At 42.2% G+C, this 11,645-nt stretch overlaps 1 long non-coding RNA gene across 1 annotated transcript in view; it reads left to right on the top strand.

Annotated features, from left to right (window-relative positions):
• Nucleotides 1-7,363: 7,363 nt before the first annotated feature.
• Nucleotides 7,364-11,645, top strand: part of LOC136626919 (uncharacterized) — a 47,752-nt gene continuing 43,470 nt past the window's right edge. Inside the window, exon 1 of the long non-coding RNA XR_010792713.1 lies at nucleotides 7,364-7,436. This is a non-coding gene — a long non-coding RNA (uncharacterized lncRNA). The remainder of the gene's footprint in view (nucleotides 7,437-11,645) is intronic.

Below are 11,645 nucleotides of genomic sequence, written 5' to 3'. Positions count from 1 at the left end.
AAAACTTTTTTTTAACTTTTTCGCGATCGCCGCTAACCATTGGATAACGGCGATCGCGGTACCGGGGACCGCTCACCGCAGTCCCCGCTGACATCTCCTGCCTCCCGGCTACCTACAGGAGCCGGGAGCCAGGAGACTTTAAATCTCCCGCGCCGCCGGGCCTTCTGCGCATGCGGCTGACGTAATGCCGCCTGGCGCGCATGCGCAGAAGACCGGCTTCGGGCCCCGGAGCGGCAGGAGAGCGGGGAGCAGCGTGCCAGACCTCGGTGAGTAATTTCAGCTGCTCCGATGGATCCGATCCATCAGAGCAGCTGAATCTTTAACTTTTATGTACTTTTATTTACTTTTTTTGCGATCGGCGCTATCCATTGCATAGCGCCGATCGCAATGCCGGGGGGGGCTCCGAACAGCCCGGGATGACAGCTCCATGCTGTCAGCTACCTGCGGACACCGACAGCATGGAGCTGTCACGTCCACAGCCCGAGGGGCACTATTCTCTGCAGGAAGCATGTTTTTACGTCCTCAGAGAATAGAGCCCACTTCGGGAGGACGTAAAAACACTATGGGCTGGTCGTTAAGGGGTTAAAACCAATATAATTGACTGACATCATTTCCGCTATTTGCATTGGTGTGTGTTAGGGATTTGACTGAATTGGAGACTAAGTCCGGGATATATTCTCTTGGGCATATGCTGAACTACACAAGAAGGGTGTAATTTTGATTTTCTGAATGACATTATCAAGCATTTTATGTGGGTTTCACTCTTTTCTCATGCATGCGCATTGTGGCTTTACTAATGTGCTTGCATGTGCCTTTCTCTCACATTTCTTTAATGGCAGATACTAATATAGGACATTATAACTGCGCTGACATTTAAAAATATGGGGCGCATGGTCGTTTCCCTTGATTGACAGGATGTAGCACGTATCAGCGATTGCAATTGCCCTCACAATTACTTTTTAAACCATGGCCATAGTACTTGATGTCAGTCCCCATCTGACCATGATCCATATCGCATCTCTGCATGGACCCGACAGGCTGATTATATGGTTTTGGATAGTCTATTCTGCAGGAGCCGTAAGTGTATTTCATCCTGATATATAAACACAATACGTGTTTTTTTATAAAACCTTTCTCCAATGTTTGCTCTAGTTTTGCCTTAAAGTTATTTTTGCTGGAATCTCTCTAGGATGTTTTATTGCATACATCTTTCAGCAATGCTGTTTTTGATCTATTTATCTATGAGATCTCAGGGATTTAGAATTTGTTCTTTTTATGACAACATATATTTGAGATGGATTTTGATCTATGGATCTACATCAGATAGTAATGAGAATTTACATCTCATAGTAATACCTTTATCTGTTAGAACTTGGGAATTAAAATGTTATTCTTTTTGATGGTAACACCTATTTTAGGGTGACTCGCGCAATCGCTATTTTAACATTACAAGTCCCATAGACCACTGCAGAAAAAAACGCTGTGTTTCGCAGTGAAAAAAAAAACTGTAGTGGGTAGTCACCCTAAGGTGGCATATTGATCTGAGTATAAGTGACTGCATTTAGTTATTATGACACGGCTTGGGTCCCTAGTGAGCCAAAGTAAATTTTGGTGAAATGAGTAGGATATTTCTGATAACTGGACTGCATATGAGTGACTGGACAACAAATGAAGAAAGCACATACAGAATGGGAGGTATTGAGCTAAGCAGCACATGTGAAAAAGACTTGGGTATACTAATAGATCACAGACTGAACATGAGTCAACAATGTGATGCAGCAGCCAAAAAGGCAAACACAATTCTGGGATGTATTAAGAGAAGCATAGAGACTAGATCACGTGAGGTCATTATCCCCCTCTACTCTTACTTAGTCAGACATCATCTGCAATACTGTGTCCAGTTCTGGGCGCCCCACTTTAAAAAAGACAAACTAGAGCAAGTTCAGAGAAGAGTTACCAAGATGGTAAGCGATCTGCAAATCATGTCCTATGAAGAACAGTTAAAGGATCTGGAAATGTTTAGCTTGCAAAAAAGAAGACTGAGAGGAGACTTAATAGCTGTCTACAAATATCTGAAGGGTTGTTTTACTGCAGAGGGATCAGCCCTATTCTCATTTGCACAAGGAAAGACTAGAAGCAATGGGATGAAACTGAAAGGGAGGAGACACAAATTAGATATGAGAAAAAACTGTCTGATAGTGAGGGTGATCAATGAGTGGAACAGGTTACCATGGGAGGTGGTGAGTTCTCCTTCAATGGAAGTGTTCAAACAAAGGCTGGACAAATATCTGTCTGTGATGATTTAGTAAATCCTGCACTGAGCAGGGGGTTGGACCCGATGGCCCTGGAGGTCCCTTCCAGCTCTACCATTCTATGATTCTATGAGTGTCATAGACTATCAAATGGAGTGTATTATGGGCATATGTGAATATTGTAATAAGACTACCATGAGATATTTTCTGCTAGGAACTATCCTCACTTAATATTTTTGCATGCTCCTTCAGCAAAATAACACTACTGTATGTGCCTGAAATGTGGAAAGCACACCAAGCAGTTCTTTAAAGGTCTCTAATATACAGAGGGTGGACAAAAATATGGAACCACCTTAGAAATACATGGGATTTTAATCATTAGCACTTAGCTGCCCTTTTGACTCCTGCTTGGCTGAGAGTTTTACTGCAAATTTGTGTTTACTTCACCTCTTGCCCTGCTCTGGGTGGTTTTGGGAGTCAGCTGTTAACAGCAGCTGAGTGGCTCAAACCCGTGACCAATGGAACCGTGTTGTTAGGGCAGATGTTCACTTCAGCCCAGCAGCATCTGTTCCATATTACCTCCATTTAAAATTGGTCTCTTCTTGTCTTATTTAAATATGATTTATAATCCCATGTAACTTAAAGCATGCATTTCATATGGTGTTTCCATATTTTTGTCCATCCCTTGTATATACTCAGTGTGATGATATACAGAGTCTGTGCTTGTGGCATTGTCATATTCATGGCCCCATAAACTACAAGTTGTGATCATTTGTCCGACAGTTGTTGAATATGTATGGACTGCTCTAGGGTACCCATACAAATTATATCTAGATCTGCCAAACCTGCTGATTTCGGCGGGTCTAGTCAATCATCTAATGTGTATGACAACCTCACAGAGGTCAGCAGAGATAACTGTTAGCTGAACAAGCATTTTACTGACAGCTATCTAAAATGTATGGGCAGCCTAAGGCAACCAATAGGATTAATCTTTTTCATCCATAGACAGACATTAAAATCTCCCTTAGCTACCTGACATAATCAATAACGGTATACATTGTTGAAGAAGCCCCAAAGTCAAGAACCTGCAAAGATTTTGAAAATAACATACTTGAGGAAGTAGTTTTTCTTTACGAGCGCCGTGTATTAAACTCTATTTACTATAGTGACTTATTATTGACCAACGAGCATCTAAAATCAGAAGAAAAGATGTCTCATTATTTTTGCCCATTTGTGCGTCAACGATGAGCAACCAAACTGCCTTGAAGAACGTCCATGAGGGGCGCTGGGGGTTCTTTTCCTTAAAAAGGTGGTTTGATTGTAAGATGTTAGGGCGTTCTACAATATATCAGTGTGACTGAAGTAATAATTGAGTTTCTATTTCATTAAATCCTCCCGTCTCTTGTTGCACTAGATGATCTTGAAAGAGCTTAAGTGAAATTAACACCCTCAGCCCAGACATCCAGTTATAATAATCTGTTAAAGCTGTGCCTTGTGATTCACATAAGGTCACTGATTATAATGTCTTTTCTGAACATCCCATCTAGCAGACAATTACTGAGCGAGGACCAGCGGAGAGGATGTTTAATAACAATGGTAATGACAGTGCTTTAAGGGCAAATCTAGTCCCAACTGATCTTAACATCAATAAACCATCTTATGCAGCAAACCATTTTAGATTTAGTATTCAGGATTTAAAAAAAGTCTGATAGATTTAACTATTATTAATAATTTATTTTAATTCTAAATGCAATTACGATGATATCTCAGTGTCATGCACTCGCCGGAGCCACAGGAAGTCTCTGGTTCTTTTCGTCGAGCCACACTCCAAGTGCCATCATGGAGCGCCTCCGCATAGTCGTACTGTTGATAGTAAATGACTGTCAAAAGTAATCCAAATGTACAACTATATAGTAGAATATGTTTGCCATTGGCTTCCATTCTACAGAAACGAATTCCTTTTCATGTTGCATTACACGTAAGGCGCAACAAGGGCTGAAATGATAGGATATTCAACTAATATTCAACTATAATATTCATGTTACATAATTTGCAACATATTCATAGGACACTCTTAGAGCTCATTAACATGAGGGAATTTAAACAGCTAACTTTCATGAGCAGAAAGCCTGCAACAATTGGAACCAATGTTTTTTTAAGGAAATTTCAGGTGAAGGAATTTTAGGCGTGCAAAAAGAAAAAAAAAAGTCTCACCTAAAAAGATAGGACATCTGCGACTGAAATTCCCTGCTGCGTGAAAATATAGGTCTTGACCTATCTTTGATGTGAAAAATGCAGGAGTGTCCATAGAATCCAGTGGGAGCTGGAAAAAAAGGGAGGGGGGAGGGATTGATTGGAAGCGAGAACCAGGCCTTTGATGTGGGGGAATCTACATTCAGGCTATAAATAAGCTAGACTGACTATCAGGTCAGTCATTAGCCGTCAGTCCACCATCAGGGCTGACGGTTCTGCTCCTTTTAAATTTTGTTTTATTATTTTTTTGGACTTGGGGGATATTTCTCAGGGTTGGTCTAAATATGTTCTCTAGAAACCTAATCTTCTAGAAGGTCTCTGCTTCAGGTTATGCAGCATTTTACCCTGCATACTCGGATCAATTAGTCAATTAACCTCAAGCTGCTCACCTAAGATATTTAGCATAATATTATTAAGATTTATATAGTTCCTGATGAATTTTAGTATCCTAGGAAACGCCTCGAACCCAGAATCTACCTGAACTGTCATTTCAAAAGAATACACCAGCATTGAGATCGGAATAATAGAGTGACCTTTGATATCTATCGAAGTAAGAATTAATAGAAACAGAAAGAGAATTCAGTTTCATAAAACTTTAGCAAATATAGAGCATCTGACTGGTTTAGTGGCCTTCTCATATTTGTTCGTGAGGGGCCACTAGGTTTGTAATCCTCTACTATCTTTATGAATGAACTTATGGACCTAGAGTGGGACTACAGTCAGTACAATTGGAACGCTTCCAAATATCCGGATATTATTTACTGGCCGATTTGGAAACAGCGTACTTTTAAGATTATTTACAATTTATCATTTGATGCAGTCTCCATGATATAAGGTGCATAGTTTGGGAGCAAAGTGGGTTTGGAGCGAGCTTGTCACTGTTTAAACCCTTCTGTAGCTTGCCATCTCTGACCCAGCATCTTTCACCCAACCTAGGCAGTAATCTTGGGACTGTCCTGGTAACATCCCAGAAGTCAGCATTTTAGTGTCTGTCCTTCTGTCTTGGTACCCTGTGATGGGATTGTCATCTTCATCCAATTAATTCTTCTGATATTGGAAAGACCAATTTTTGTTTGTCAGTCCTAAGCCCTGAGTTTTTAATACGTACATTATCAATAAAAGTTATGTTTTTGGGGTGGTCTTTTCTGTGAAGGGCCTTTTCGTAAATATAGAAGACACCGCTGCGTCAGTGAATTCTCTAGTGCTGTAATTATGTTATGAGCTTGGTTCTGGTACAGTATTTATTCACTAATCAGTTTTGGTATGGGTATGCTGCAAAATACAGGTAGACGGCTTATCAGTTCACTATATATTTTTTTTCTCATAATGGGGAGCGGGTCAAAAAGGATTCCCCACAGGTTCCAATGTAACCAAAGGTTGGCATGGGTTGTAAACATAGTCTAAGGCTTCATGTCCATGGGCGGATTTGATTTGCGGAATCTGCAATTCAAGCAGCCCATAGGGAAGCATGAGCGTTCGCACCTTAATTAAAACATGCAGATCTGTTTTCCAGATTCCGCAAGCAGAAAACAAATCACAGCATGCTCCATTCTAGGGCCGGTTCGATGTGTACGGCCTCCATTGATTCCATGGGAAAGCAGGAGTTTAAAAATAAAAAAAACTGTACTGCGCATGTGCGACAGCGCTTCCGCACACATTCGCAGTACAGAAAATAGAAAACCCGGACAGGTACACAGGGTCCTCCGCTGTGGACAGGCTTGGATTCCGCTACGGGCTCCCACATGCAAAATCTGACCTGCCCGTGGACATGAGTCCTAAGAGGGAAGGTTGAAGCTGCGGCACTGATGATGCAGGCCAGCCGGGGGAGGTTATTATATTATGTTTGGGCATGGGAAAGCACTGATTTAAAATAAAATAACCCAGACAACCCTTTAAAGTTCCCCCTAGCGGTGACTACGGGAAGTCAGTATTTTATCATTTAAAGGGGTTGTCCCGCACCTAAAGAGAAAATTTTTTTTTTGCCCAGTCCCCCAGTACCTGTAAAGGAATACCCCTGCCATGTGTTATTAAAAAAAAATTCCCTTACCTGAATCCCCGTTCAGCAACTTTAAAAAATCTTCTGTCCAAGATGGCTGCCGCTGGTCTTCTCCCTCAGTGCACCGCGGATGTTCTTCTGCAGTCTGCGCTCCACTACCGATTCCAGCCACCCCATTGGCTGATCGGCACCACGTGACGGAGGCAGAGCTACGCGATGATGCGGAGAAGAGGGAGGAGCCAGGACGCAGCTCGTGAGCCCGAACCATCAAGAAGAGGAATCTTCAGTGCGCAAGCGCGACTGTTCCGGCGACCAGAGGAGAAGTTTGGTCGTCGCCATGGAGACGGGGACGCCAGCATCGGGAGGCCAATATTTAATGCACGATGTATATTACAAAGTGCATTAATATGGCCATACAGAAGTGCATAACTGCACTTGCTTCTGCGGGACAACCCCTTTAACTCTGTGCTGGTGAATTAAATCGCTATATCAGAAAAATGGAGCACCAAACTCCAAAAAGATAATACATCAGCATAGAACGCTACACCTACAATCAACAAGGTATTAAAAGGTGCACGGGGTATTTCATCACAGCATTTTTACATTTGTCACTTTTTTATATGCAGCACTTCTCTGACAAACGTGTAGCTATTTTTAATCGTTGTTGCCTCGTAAAATGTTAATTAGTTTTGACAGCTGCACTAAAACTGCAAAATGCTGACACTAATGAATTTGGACACCTGGCTGTATTTCCAGGGTCACATTAGATTGGAAGCTCCCTCACACAGTGGCTTACAACATTGCACATTCATAATGCATGTGCCGCTTGTGTTTTTTTTTAACATTCGCTTCATGCCATGACGGCTAATGTGTAGGGGAGCCTCGGTGGCACTGTGCTGTTCCTACCCAACCAAGTGGAAGGAGGTCCAGAAGTTGTAAGTAAAAGTGCATCAATCTCCTGTTCTTGACCATATTCATTATCTGCATGTTCATTCCAAGGTAAACGCACAATTTACGGCAATGTGTTCCAGAAATTTATCTTCTTCTTTGGAAAGTCAATAGACACAAGGACAGGAGTATACATGTATCTATCACCATCAAGTCTTGTCAGGAACACTTGTCAATCACAGCTGAGTTCTGTAGTGAAGAAAGATTTCATTATTACATACAATATAATATTAATTAACTTAGCAGTAGGGTCAGCCACCACAACAAACAGGCTTTGAAGCTCTGACATCTCATTAATTCAGTAATATAAAGCAGAACTAATGGAACTTTAGTGGAATCTCTTTAATGTATTTTACAAATACAAGCTGCAGACCACCGGGGAGCTTCTATGCCATAACAATGCTTCCTTTTCTTGTCTAACAGCCGCACCGTATTATCATAAAGAGACAACCTAAAAAACAATATTTTCTGTTTTTTTAATTTATTTTGCTAGCTAACAAAAAGGGAAATAATAATTGGTTTTCGTAAGTAAAATTTAGTGTCCCCATGACAACATTGTAACTTCATTCTATGATAAATGTTTTTAACCCCTTAAGGACATGGCCTATTTTGGACTTAAGGACGCAACGATTTTTGGCGGATTTTAATCTCCTTTTTTTAAAAGCCATAACTTTTTTAGTTTTCTATCGACACGGCCGTATAAGGGCTTGTTTTTTGAGTGGCGAACTATAGTTTTTATTAGTACCATTTTTGGGTACATAGACTATATTGTAAAACTTTAATTCTTTTTTTTATGATGGCAGGGAGAGAAAACACATCAATTCTGCCATAATGTAAAGATGATCCGCAGCAGACTTGCCTTGGTGTAAAAGCACTTTTTCTTTATTCCATCCTTTTAAAACAGGTACAGGCAGTGATGTTTCAACCAATTCTTGGTCTTTATCAAGCATGCACCTAACACCCATTCCCCACCTTAAATAATAAAATGCATATGTCTGCCAACCAATCAAATCAGCATGTTATTACTCCTCCTCCTCATTAGTTCCAACACACAATATACCTCGCAACTGTTGGTTCCGGTCTCCAGCCAGCAGATATCCGTGGCACCATAATCTCCATGGCGTCCTAGTCATCTGAATGTGCCGGCGTCTGAATCTGACTGGGTCGCGTCATCACAAAGCGCGGATCATGCGTGTTACGTCATCCCGTCCCTTCAGCACATCGGCGTGATTACATCACCGATGTCCGTGGCCGCCTACAGCCCTAGTATTTTTAACAGGGCTTATGCATTCCTTCCAATACGTCCATGCCACATCATCACACCGCACAGTACCACACATCGTCGTGGCAACGCTCACGGCGTCACTGCATCAATACACTAGCAGCGTCACTACGCTACAGCACCTGTGTCATCATGGCAACCCTAGCTGTCATGACCTCGAACGGGATATATATTCATTCGGGTGTGTGTATTGCATCACCACCACGTACGGCCTATCACACCGGCATGCCAGCTTCCACGGTGTCACCGTATCACAATATTATCAACGACACAATGCATTTTTTCTGAGGGCCGGTACAATTACGATACCAAAATTCTCATATTTTTTTAGGTTTTTCCACTTTTTTGCAATAAAAACCCCCTTTTTGGAATTTTTTTTTTCTAAATCGCTTCATTCAAAGTCCTATAACTTTTTTATTTTTCCATGGATGGAGCACTGTGAGGGTTTATTTTTTGTGAGACGAGCTGTAGTTTTTATTGGTACCATTTTGGAGTACATACGGTTTTTTTGATTACTTTTATTGCAGCAGCCAGTCTCTCTGCAATTATAGTGCGAGAGCCTGATAACATCACAGAGGGAGCGCGCTCCCTCTGTGAACCCTTCCCATGCCGCAATTTACATAGATCACGTCAGGGAAGGGGTTAACAGCAGGGGGCGAATCTCTGATGCACCCCTGCTGTTGCAGCAGGAGGCTGGCTATCAGTGACAGCCGGCTCCCGCTGCCGGATAGCGCGAGATTGCTTATGATCTTGCGCTATCCACATGACGTAAGTGTACATCCAGTTGCGGGAAGTACCCCACTGCTATGATGTACCCTTACATCATATGGAGGGAAGGGATTAAAGGGTTTTTGTAACTACTCTGGCTGAACACTAAACAGTAGTGCTATGGCGCACCGGCCGTATCGGGAACACGGGAACTGGGTGATGTCACAGTAGCAGCCCTGCCTCACTCACAAGTGCTTGCTCACTGTCATTTTGGCATCAGACGCTGACAGGAGTACTTCTCCGCAGGTGTGTGGATGGATTGGTTGACTGGGAAGTGTGTTTCCTAGCTGGCAAATGAGCACCTGTCTGTACACATTTATTCTGGCTTCTCCACATGGGGTACGCTGGTTATACTTCTAGTCCGTTGGTGTTTCTGGTCACGTTGGTGGCTTTTGTCCTGCTTCATTGTCAGATAAGTTCATAAAGGGATTTGTATATTCTGGGGTGTTGTGACATTTTTATCGAGTTATTGCATGCTTGTTTTCACCTATACCATATCTTGGGTTATTATGTGCAGCAAGTACCATCCCTGTTTTCCAACTAGGAGGAGTCAGGGTCACCCAAGGCTCCTGACATGGGGTTGCTCTGTTTTAAGTAGGATTTTATTGCATTGGTGAGATTTTCCGTTTCCCCATATTTTCATTTTGTAATCAATATTTTAGTTTTTTGTGTAATAAATTGCTTGTATATCTGTCCTTTTAAGGGCTCAGTCAGACGGCATTTTTATGTTACATGCGTTTGCAATCCGCATCTATTAAGAACCAATGCTTTTCAATGTGACAGCATTCAGGGGTTTTACCTTGTTCTTAATGGGGCCAGCAGCAGCATGTGGCACAGGAGCGCAATGTTCTCCCATTGAATTCAATGAAGCTGGCGCTACAGCCTGCTCTATTGAAAACAATGGGCTGCCAGCAAGTCTTGCATTTATTTTTGGGGAAGGGCTTTAAATATAAGCCCTCCCCTGAAAAATCATCCCTAAAATGTGTAAAAAAAATAAAATATATATATATATATATATAAATATATATATATATACTCACCTCTCTGCAGCTGCCGGGGCTCAGGCGCATCCAGCCGGTCTTCTCCCTGCACTGCTCTGAAGTGCTTTCCGCAGGCGGGGATTTCAAATCCCCGCCTGCTGAAAGGACTGCCTCTGATAGGCTGAGCACTGTGACCAATCAGAGGCAGCACTCAGCTATTGAATGATAATGCTGTCACGGTGTTCAGTGACAAGGGGACTCCCCGCGGAGATGAAGAAATCCTCTGCCACAGCTGTGACAGAGGATCAAGATCTTCTCTGTATGTTGTCAATGGGGTCTCCGCTGCTGCCGCCGGCCCCATTGACCAAAGGTGAAACCCCAGGATGTGACAGCATCCAGGGGTTTCACATCCAAGGAATCCCCTGCTGCTGCTGTCACAGCTGCACCATGGGATAGTGGGCAGCACACCTTATGTGCGCATAAATGCTGCCAGGTGCGTTTTTGTCAATGTGACGCAAATTTTGTACGCATGCATTTTTACGCTCATAAATTTGCACATAAAAACGCCTGTCTGACTGAGCCCTAAGGACAATAAATTGTGTCTAATCTAGACAAGGTGTTTTACATCCAGCTCAGACATAAGAGGCAGAACCTGACTGCACCTACATCAGTAAACTTTCCTGGGCAATAATCATGTCTCGAAATGTAATAAATAAAACCACAAGGGATATATATAAATCAGGTCATCGCCATAGGGCACACAGGTGAGTCCAGCTACGGCTTGATACACAGAAGAAGACACTGCTTTGGCTAACAGTTAATCCAAGACCATTAGCAATAGTATTTGTACTCCATAGCTATGCTTAAGAATCCATCACAAATTCAAAATGCACAAGCGATGGATTCTTCATCATATTTTTAAGCATGTACCTTTAAATAGTGACCTAATTTTCTTCAGGTGCTGAAGTACAACTTCTTATGATCCTTGACTAACCATGTCCCTCAGTGCACAAATACTCCAGGACCAACAGTAGAGCCGAATACTGTAACAACTGGACCATCGCAAGAATGACAGATATCAAGGACATATCAACAGAATAGAAAAAAAAATACAAAATGAGGGTCTCATCTGTAGATGAAAAGAGCAGAAGGTGATGATAACTGAA

This window comes from Eleutherodactylus coqui, chromosome 5, assembly GCF_035609145.1.
Source record: "Eleutherodactylus coqui strain aEleCoq1 chromosome 5, aEleCoq1.hap1, whole genome shotgun sequence".
Taxonomy (NCBI): domain Eukaryota; kingdom Metazoa; phylum Chordata; class Amphibia; order Anura; family Eleutherodactylidae; genus Eleutherodactylus; species Eleutherodactylus coqui.
This window is presented reverse-complemented; position numbering and strand designations above follow the sequence as displayed.